Raw genomic sequence first — 11,043 nt, forward strand, 5'->3', positions numbered from 1 at the left:
TTTTTTTTTTTTTTTTTGGTTTTGTTTTAAGGCCCGGACCGTTTCTGAAAAAATTTAAAAATCCATTCTCCAAAGGGCAATGATTTTATACCTGTGGAAAAGAAGTAAACTTCAGAAGAAAATTCTGAAAGGAGAATTTAGAGATGCTCCAAAGAAAGATAATAAAATCTTACTAAAACTAAAAGATTGCCTTCAGATTCTTCTGCAGGAAGGACTCAGAATTTTATCCAGATTTGATGAATAAGTATTTACTGCTATATGAACTGATTTGGAACATAGAAAGAAAATATAATACCAGCCAGCTGATTTTGTGACAGCCATACATTGAAATATCTGTATCTGATCTCAAATCTGATAAACCAATAAATAAATTGGTTGGCTGACAGACCAACCCAGAACACAGACGGTAAGCTGGTGTGATTGCTGCATTGGTAGTGAATCTGTTGCTTCGTGGGATCACTGAAGTCTTTTCTGGACTCAATAATCTGCCCAAACTTTTCCAGATATGTACCTTAAACTCATTTTCCTATCCTTTCAGATTGGAATCATTTCTCTATTTATTAAATCAGAGCATTTGCTTGTTTCTAGCGTTCAAACACTTGATCTCATCTCTTCAATGTCTTCAAATTTCTCAGAGGATGATCAACCATTTCTTGCACATTTTTGGGTAATTTACCTAGGTCTAGAGACATGAAGTCATGCAAAGTAATTAAGGGTATTCTTTCCTTGTCCTCGTCTATCTTGAGACACAGTTTTCTACTCTTGTGGTTTGTCTGACCCTTGTGAGTTCCTATTATGTTTCCATGTGCACCAGAAGAAAATGGAAATCAAGTTGAAATAGAGTGTAAAATGTCAAAGCTAGAAAAGCTATTAGATCAAGTCTAGATAAAGAAACAAGAGAGCAATTTAATCTGTCTTGTTCCTTGTGGTATAGTGGGCTATATCTATGATAAAGCTACCAAACACTTGAATTCTGTACTAATGCTCCTTGATCTGAGTTTATGCTTATGTGAAGCTGTAGACTTGATAATAATTGTCTGTGTAGATCTGTCTATAGATGACAAATATATCTACCAAAGGATCCATGTCCCTGGTTATAAGTTAATAAATGAGCTTCCTGATTTATACATCAGAACTTGTTAGTGGTGTCCGAGAGAGAGAGAGAGAGAGAGAGAGAGAGAGAGAGAGAGAGAGAGAGACCTCTTAACATGTGGCTGAATCAGGCTTCTGAGGTGTAGCCCCTGATGATCACACCAAGGCCACTTTTGGGGCCTCTCAGTACTCAAAAACCCTTCTCCAGAAGCTACCTTGACTCCATCTTGTTTGCTAGTTGTCCACAGACACCTGTTCTGTGAAGACAGTCCACCTCTTGGTTTGCAAGGCCAGGCATAAACACAGCTACTTCTCAAGAGGTGGTTACTGACCACAATAGATCTTTTCTTCCTAAGAGCAAAAGCTGGAATTCTTCCACCTGTTAACACCTGTAAATCTTCTGAAAGGCTCCATGAACAAAGACTGCTGTTTCTCTAGGCGTATGACATGAAAATCCATTTTTACAGTCATACAGTGAAATATGCAGCTGTGTGGAAAGCTCCTGGAATAAAGAAAGATTACAATAGCCTCCTTTCCAAACCTTTTAAGGATTCTTCAAATGATGGTGTCTAATTTGAGGGTTTGATACATGTTCCAAGGACTAAATCCTGGACTTTTATAAGAACTAAGAAAAAGGATTTAAAATGACTAAAAGCTCTATACTTGTTTTTAAAGATGCTTGCAAAATATAATTATTGAAAAATACTATTTGGAACTGTGTCACGATTAAGGAAACATCTAAACTAAAGTTGGTTGGCAATTTTGAATTACTTTCCAACTGAAAAATCTGTTTAATGGACTTTAAAAACTATGCATCTCTATCCAGGTTGACAGCTTAAGTACTAAGCTCTGGCCAGATAAAAATCTAAGTGACTAAGGCAGTGCTTCTTAAATAAGAGCAAATTGGACCTGCCATTCCAAATCACTACCATCTCGCCCAGCAAGACCATATTAGCACTCACACTCTCTTCTGATGAGGGAGTCACCTCAAGCTTGCAAACAGCAAGTTTGGGTCACCCAGCAAGTACAGGGAAACCCAGAGAAGTTTCCAAGCACTCAGCCTGCTTATAAAAAAAAGTGGAATGAAGAATTTTGCACAGCTTACATGTTCAACTCTTGGATGCATTTAAGAAAACAACACAAGCCTAGCTCCTTCTCTGTCTCTGGGCCAGCTCAAAACAACCACACACAGGGCCTCACTGACCTGGAAGGGTGAGTCATTATTGTGTTTCTTACCTGTTCTTGCTTTATTTACGTCTCTCCTCTGACCCCTTTGGGTACCTGACTTTGATTCTGCTCCCAGCACTTTGGAATTGGTGTTTGAACTTGATCTCTATTCCTTTAGATCCTAGGTTTTCCTAACACATTCTATTTAGGTATTTGCTGCTGGCTGTCTATGACCTGGGCTACCCTTGTTCTTGCTCTTCTGAACCTCACTTCCAGAACCATTCATTTCTAGCTGACTTTTCTTTTCGCAAGAGTGTATGAGAGTGTAGGGCAGGGTGGTGATGAGGTAGGGAAAGGACAAGTGTATACAGGATTTAGAAAATCACTTACTGAGAAAGAGAGAGAGGCTGAACATAATAACAACATTTACAAGGGGAGTGAGGAAATCGTGTGTTTGTTCCTCCTTATTGACCATCCTGAAATTTGAAGTAAATTCTTAATTAGGTGTTTACTTCTCTGCCAAGAAATTTATCTCAGCCTTCAGATTTTGCTGCCACCTGGTGCTACAATGTTCCAGGAAGGGATGACTAAATAGTTTGACAAATTCTAGAAAGTATAATCTAGATTCAGAAACCACACAAAATAAGATGATGGATATTCATTGTAATAAATAAATGAACATTTAAAAAATAACTCAAAGGGCTGGGGATATAGCTCAATTGGTAGAGTGCTTGCCTCACATGCACAAGGCCCTGGGTTCAAACCCCAGTACCACACCAAAAAAAAAAAAAAAAAAAAAAAAAAAAAAAAATTGGNTTCTTTCTTTCTTTCTTTCTTTCTTTCTTTCTTTCTTTCTTTCTTTCTTTCTTTCTTTCTTTCTTTCTTTCTTTCTTTCTTTCTTTCTTTCTTTCTTTCTTTCTTTCTTTCTTTCTTTCTTTCTTTCTTTCTTTCTTTCTTTCTTTCTTTCTTTCTTTCTTTCTTTCTTTCTTTCTTTCTTTCTTTCTTTCTTTCTTTCTTTCTTTCTTTCTTTCTTTCTTTCTTTCTTTCTTTCTTTCTTTCTTTCTTTCTTTCTTTCTTTCTTTCTTTCTTTCTTTCTTTCTTTCTTTCTTTCTTTCTTTCTTTCTTTCTTTCTTTCTTTCTTTCTTTCTTTCTTTCTTTCTTTCTTTCTTTCTTTCTTTCTTTCTTTCTTTCTTTCTTTCTTTCTTTCTTTCTTTCTTTCTTTCTTTCTTTCTTTCTTTCTTTCTTTCTTTCTTTCTTTCTTTCTTTCTTTCTTTCTTTCTTTCTTTCTTTCTTTCTTTCTTTCTTTCTTTCTTTCTTTCTTTCTTTCTTTCTTTCTTTCTTTCTTTCTTTCTTTCTTTCTTTCTTTCTTTCTTTCTTTCTTTCTTTCTTTCTTTCTTTCTTTCTTTCTTTCTTTCTTTCTTTCTTTCTTTCTTTCTTTCTTTCTTTCTTTCTTTCTTTCTTTCTTTCTTTCTTTCTTTCTTTCTTTCTTTCTTTCTTTCTTTCTTTCTTTCTTTCTTTCTTTCTTTCTTTCTTTCTTTCTTTCTTTCTTTCTTTCTTTCTTTCTTTCTTTCTTTCTTTCTTTCTTTCTTTCTTTCTTTCTTTCTTTCTTTCTTTCTTTCTTTCTTTCTTTCTTTCTTTCTTTCTTTCTTTCTTTCTTTCTTTCTTTCTTTCTTTCTTTCTTTCTTTCTTTCTTTCTTTCTTTCTTTCTTTCTTTCTTTCTTTCTTTCTTTCTTTCTTTCTTTCTTTCTTTCTTTCTTTCTTTCTTTCTTTCTTTCTTTCTTTCTTTCTTTCTTTCTTTCTTTCTTTCTTTCTTTCTTTCTTTCTTTCTTTCTTTCTTTCTTTCTTTCTTTCTTTCTTTCTTTCTTTCTTTCTTTCTTTCTTTCTTTCTTTCTTTCTTTCTTTCTTTCTTTCTTTCTTTCTTTCTTTCTTTCTTTCTTTCTTTCTTTCTTTCTTTCTTTCTTTCTTTCTTTCTTTCTTTCTTTCTTTCTTTCTTTCTTTCTTTCTTTCTTTCTTTCTTTCTTTCTTTCTTTCTTTCTTTCTTTCTTTCTTTCTTTCTTTCTTTCTTTCTTTCTTTCTTTCTTTCTTTCTTTCTTTCTTTCTTTCTTTCTTTCTTTCTTTCTTTCTTTCTTTCTTTCTTTCTTTCTTTCTTTCTTTCTTTCTTTCTTTCTTTCTTTCTTTCTTTCTTTCTTTCTTTCTTTCTTTCTTTCTTTCTTTCTTTCTTTCTTTCTTTCTTTCTTTCTTTCTTTCTTTCTTTCTTTCTTTCTTTCTTTCTTTCTTTCTTTCTTTCTTTCTTTCTTTCTTTCTTTCTTTCTTTCTTTCTTTCTTTCTTTCTTTCTTTCTTTCTTTCTTTCTTTCTTTCTTTCTTTCTTTCTTTCTTTCTTTCTTTCTTTCTTTCTTTCTTTCTTTCTTTCTTTCTTTCTTTCTTTCTTTCTTTCTTTCTTTCTTTCTTTCTTTCTTTCTTTCTTTCTTTCTTTCTTTCTTTCTTTCTTTCTTTCTTTCTTTCTTTCTTTCTTTCTTTCTTTCTTTCTTTCTTTCTTTCTTTCTTTCTTTCTTTCTTTCTTTCTTTCTTTCTTTCTTTCTTTCTTTCTTTCTTTCTTTCTTTCTTTCTTTCTTTCTTTCTTTCTTTCTTTCTTTCTTTCTTTCTTTCTTTCTTTCTTTCTTTCTTTCTTTCTTTCTTTCTTTCTTTCTTTCTTTCTTTCTTTCTTTCTTTCTTTCTTTCTTTCTTTCTTTCTTTCTTTCTTTCTTTCTTTCTTTCCTTCCTTCCTTCCTTTAAAAAAATTGCTGTGCTAGAGATTAAATTTAGGGCCTCTGGAATGCTATTCGAGTGCTCTACATTGAGCTATTCCCCCAGGCCTTTTAAATTTTCTTTTGAGACAGGATCTTACTAGATTTCCCCTGCTGGCCTCAAACTTGGGATCTGCCATCCTCAGGCACCACACCCTGCCAATAGCACTTCTTTATGACTGCTTATCTTGCCTCAGCTCCAGATATATATTGTTTGCTGAAGCAAAACAACATATCCACTGGCAGCTATTGGTGGGGCAAATACTTTTTTCTCAATCAATGTCCACTAGTAAAGACCACCAAAAGTGGTTGTCTGATCCAGCAGATACAATGGTTCTTGGAGTGTCTGTGACAGAGATTCATTATAGCATATATGGCAACTGTATGAACATATGGGTGAGTCATAGTCCAAACCTTTAGGATTCTGGAACAAAAGTATATCATTTTCTCTCCTAATTATTCTTCTTCCTTTGAGAAATGGCTTCAGGCTTGCTATTAAGCCCTAGTAGAGACTAAACACTTAACTATGGAATACTAAGTTACCATACAACCTAAGCTGCCAATTACAAAGTGGGTGATGTCTGAACTAACAGGCTATAATGTTGGGTGTGCACATCAACCCTTTGCCATCAAGTGGCAGTGATATGCATGAGATCAGCCTCAAACAGGTCCTGAAGACACAAATTCAATTGCGTCAGCAAGTGGCTCAGATTCCCATGAGCCCTACTTCTGTTTTTCTCCTCCCTCAGTCTGTGCAAATTTCCTCTTAGGGTGGATTGAGGAAAGGGGGAAAATGGAGCTAGGTTTACAAATATGTCTTCTAAAAATGCTGGAAGAAGCTGCAATAGTATACTTGTAGCACTGTAGCCCCACCCACTTAGATATGTCTTATGAAGGACAGTGTTGAAAGGAAAGATTCCCAGTGGGCAGTGTACTTGTTAGTTAATTTGTCTGGAAACGGTCAGTCAGAATTAAGGATCAATCAAGTCATGACAGTGACTAATGGTTTGGTCTATTGCTCAAGAACTGAGAAAGGAAGATGATAGGAAAACTGGAGACAATGAAGTCTAGAGAAGAGGTATGAAGATATGCACCAAGGAGCAGAAAGTGTGACAATATTTGTGTCAGGTGAATGCTCTCATCAAAGGGCAACCTTACCAAAGAAAAAAAGTTACGAATCAGGTAGACAAGATGATATGTTTTGTGGATTTCAGTCAGCCTCTTCCCCCTGTTATTCCTGTCCTTGCCAAGCACAACCATAAATATGGTGGACGTGGCTGTAGAGATAGAAGGATAGAGGTTATTCAGCAACATGAACTTTCTCTCACCAAAGCCTATCTGGTTCCCTCCATGGTTGAGTCTCCAACTGTCAACAGCAAAGACCAATACCGACTGGAGATGGGCACCTAGATTAAAGTGATTGTATCAGACTATTTCTACCTCAGAAGGAGAAGTACACTGTTCTTACAGAATGCCTTATTTGTTATGGCATCAGGGTCTCTCATAGACATTTGCTTCTGGACCCAGGAGCTCATTTTACAGAGAACAAACACAGTAGTGGTCTTCCCATAACCTGAATGCAGCTGAACTGATAAAATTTGGTAATAGCCTTTTGAAGACTCAGCTTAGTGCCAGATGAGTGGTAAAAACCATTAGTTGAATCATGGTCTTGTTACATTTTTTATTTGGAAATTAAACACAATTAAAGAAGTATGTGTGCAGATGCTAAGTTGACAAGGGATGGACTATGCTGGCTTGTTCTATGTCAGCATGGATAAACTGAGAACTACATTTCCCAGAATTCCATTTTCTGTATGATTTTGAGTTTGAGTTGGCCAAGACAGTAATATGTGGTAGATTTTAAAGACATAAAAATAAAACAATTATGATTATTCTCTAAAGGTTTTTGTGGTCAGATGTAGTGACAGATATGTACAGAGATGCCCAGAAGGTCTCTCTTGTCATTTTTCTCCCATTAGCATTTAACAAGTCTTTCTGTCTTTAAATCTCTCCTTGACCTCTTGTCCCCTTCTACCCTATTTGTCTTTTTTTCATGCTGGTTGGGTCCATTTTCATCTTTCTCTTCCATCCTGTGCTACTAGCCTTTGCCACCAGTATCCCCCTAAAACTGCCCTCACCACTCTTTTCCTTGTACTAAGTTTTATTACTGGTATGTGCTGATGCCTTCCCAAGAAGTATATATATATATATATACCCAATAGTCGCCTCTGAGTTTCATCTTTGCATTTTCAACGGTCTCCACCTGGATGGTAGTCAGAGAAGTGCAGCGTGGACCGTAACTACACTCATCACACTTCCCCTCAAAACCACAGGTCCTTCATAAGTCAGTGAATAATCTCATCATCAGGTGTCAGTGAATAACCTCACCATCCACCAGAAACCAGGTATGAAAGTGTCCCACTTGTTTCCCTCTCACGTCCACTCTCTTTGCTTTGGTTTCCTTTATCTCCTGTCTGGAAGAATGTAATAGGCATTTTCCTAAAGTTGTGAAGTTCTAGTTATATAATACAGAAAGAATTCACCATACAAACACTATGGTTTTTCTTCAGTGTAGACCAATCTTAACCCTAAAAATGTAGACAATAAATCCATTTTATGGCACAAGTTGCAGCCAATCATGGGCTGAGATGAACAAAGGGAAAACACACTTGTATGACATTTTTGGTGTATTAGACCAGTGGCAATGCTGTCCATTCCACAAATATTTGTCAATCCTCGCCCCACCCCACCATACACTAAGAAACGTGTCTTCAGGAGAAGCATACAAAGCAATGATTCACTGTGTTCTTTCAAGCCCAGCACTATGTGACATGCAGGGAATACAAAGATAGAAAATTCATGGTCTCCATTCTTAAGGAGCACTCAACGTTCCTCAGTCACTGCTCATGTTGAATGATGTCTCAGATGGTCCCTCTAATGCTGAGCTCCTCCCAGAGACAGTGTTGCAGTGAAGTTCCTCCCAAGGCCTATTATTTTCAGAGAATAAATTGAGAGGGGGAAAAAAATCCCTATTTCAAAGTCAATCTAGAGACACGTGTAGACTGTTGTCTAGATGCAAGGATTCTTTTCCGGTGACACATAGGAACCACCTCCTTGAGACCTGAATTAAATTGCAAGCAATCTCAGTAATGAATTCAGCCTTGTGCTCAGCCCATTCCCAGAACCTCCGGCTTAATTATGAGAAGAAAACCTATTTATTCTGGGACATCACTACTTTGGGATAAATTCCTGGAAGCCATCAGAAAAGTAAAGGGAAGATCTTTCTCAGAGTCTCTTCTCTGGATTTCTGAGAAAGAAGTGTTTCCTGTTTGGCCTGTCAAGTTGCTTTTAATTCCAGCCCATGTATTGCCCCTTATTAAATTCTCTTTGAACTTAGATTCTGTGTCTATACAGAGGCCTAAGTTTCCTGTGGGAGACTAAGTTGAGCTTTCTCTTGTCTTCAGATATCATCTTTCCCTGAGTATGTTCTTTTTTTTTATTTTTTAGTTGTCAATGGACTTTTATTTATTTATTTATATGAGGTGCTGAGAATTGAACCCAGTGCCTCACACATGCTAGGCAAGTGCTCTGCCACTGAGCCACAACCCCAGCCCTGAACATACTCTTTCTGTTAATAGTCGCAAAATAAAATAATAATGTTTATACAGTACTTTACATTTTACAAAACTCTTTTCATGTGTTTTAGTTCTCTTACTTCTAACAGCAACCCAGAGAGGCAGAGCTGTGAGGCTCAGAGGAGAGTAATTTGTCCAAGATCACACAGCTATTAGAGGACAGACCTCACAAAGGACCCAGGGATTCGAACTCTTTCTTCTTTTCCACTTCTCTCCCTATACCCATCCAGTGCCCCAAATGACATATAGCCCTGATCCACTTAAAATTGCTCTAAACTCTGAATAAAACCATGTTGATAGCTCAAGCCAAGGAACACTGGAATCTGGCCAGGTGACTAGCTTGATTGTGGGAACCTATGGATATGCCCTGTAAAACAGAGCTTCAAGGAGGTGCTTCCAAGAGCTGGGAAACACAGGAGGAGACCTCCCAAAGCAAAGGTTCTCTTGTTGGCTACACATTTAAAACCCTGAATCCTGGGTTACTGCCCCAGAGATTCTGATTAAGTTGATCAAGGGTGCAGCTTGGTCATTAAGATATTTTTAAAACTCCCTGGGTTATACTAATGTGTGCTCAAGCTTGAGGAATGTTGTTGAAGGGCTTCTGCCATTTACTTGTCCCTTTTAATTCTTGCGCGCTCATTCTTTTTCTTTTCTAAATACTTATTACACTAATCAAATATAATCATTGAATAAAATCTAGAAAATATAGATTAGTCTTTGGAGATTAAGCCTAAGAGAAAAATAAATATCGTTAACAATTTGGTGGACATCTTTCTAGGGTTTTTCTATATACATATGCACAATAAACTATATGCTTTAATAAAAAATTATATACATACTGCCATATAATATGCCTTCTATTAGTATCATTTTTCTATATCAATACATTCAAATTAATATCATTTTAAAGATTCTATAGAATTCAATGGCTGTAACAAATAGTTTTCTTTCTATATAAACATATCCACTTCCTTTCAGAGGAAATGCTTGAAATCCTAAAATCTGGTAGGGAAGATCAGATTTTGATGATCCTCTTAGTTTCTCAGCCAATTCCAGTTTATCTGGAAGAATTACATGTAATAAAACAGTATACTAACTTGGACAAAGGCCCTTGTGAGGGAAATTTAGAAACTATTATTATTATCCAACTCCCAATAATCTTAGAGAATGAAAGGAACTGTGTTTTATAAACATCCAAATTCTATCAAGTCTTCAGTTATTTGAAATCTCTTCTCACATTTGTTGAAAATTCATCAACTACCTGGGTCAGCTCATTGAGTGAGTCTCTGACATAATGCTAATATAATAATGATAATGAAAGGTAGGGGTGTAGCTCAGTGGTAGAACACCCTAACACCTGTATAGTATGCAGGAAGCCCTGGATCCCCAACACCAAAAATGAAATAAAATAAATAACTACTAGTATATACACAGCATTTTATAGTGGATAATTCTAACATAAAAATAATAAGAATTGACTACCACTTATTAAGTATCCTTATTGAAAATCAATGTGCCAGGCACTGAACAAGGTATTTAATGTAGTCTTCTATTTGATGTCTCTCATAAAGTCTATACACAGTCGCATTATCATCCCCATTTTACAGATGAGACAGCTGAGACTCAATGAAAACTCGATTGTAAACTTGGATGTGTTAGGGTTTTACTCAGCACTATAGCTCAGAGCCTAGCTCAGTGTCTTGCACTATACGTAAGCAAAGGGCAGGACTCGATACATGGTTGATAGTTGAAGGAATAATTAGATCACATGCTATTTCGTGTCTTCATATTGTCTCTGGATACTCTCCTCAGAGGAGATTGTCTCCCAGGCTTCATGCTCTAGAAATGGCTATTCACATAAGGGAGTGGTTCTCAAAATATGGTTCCTTGCCCAAAAGCATTGGTGCCATCTGTGAGTTTATAAGAAATACACATTCATGTGCCCCACTCCAGACTACTGATTTCAGAATCTCTGGGCAGGAGTATCAAAAAGTACATTTTAGTAAGCTTTCCAGAAGATTTCAGTGAATATTAAAGATGAATATTAAAGTTTGAGAACCATGGGAAATAAATGAATGCCTTTCTGTACTGAAATTTATGATAATAGTTGAGCTTGGATGGATGGATGGATGCATTTACAGGGCTTGGGAAGACAGGAAGAGGAGCAAGTTTGGAGGAATTTAGGCTGACATCAATTTAGATCTGATATGTTGAGTCTGAAGTACCTTTAGGGTATCTTGATGAAAGCATCTGTCACCCCCAGGTCTGAAGCTCAGAATAAGACTGAGCTGGAGATGCAGATTTGGGAGCAGTAGTTAAAGCCATATATGGGACTGCTCAGGAGAGTGAGAAGTGTTAGCACAGA

Source organism: Marmota marmota, unplaced genomic scaffold (genome assembly GCF_001458135.2).
Source record: "Marmota marmota marmota unplaced genomic scaffold, marMar, whole genome shotgun sequence".
Lineage (NCBI taxonomy): Eukaryota > Metazoa > Chordata > Mammalia > Rodentia > Sciuridae > Marmota > Marmota marmota.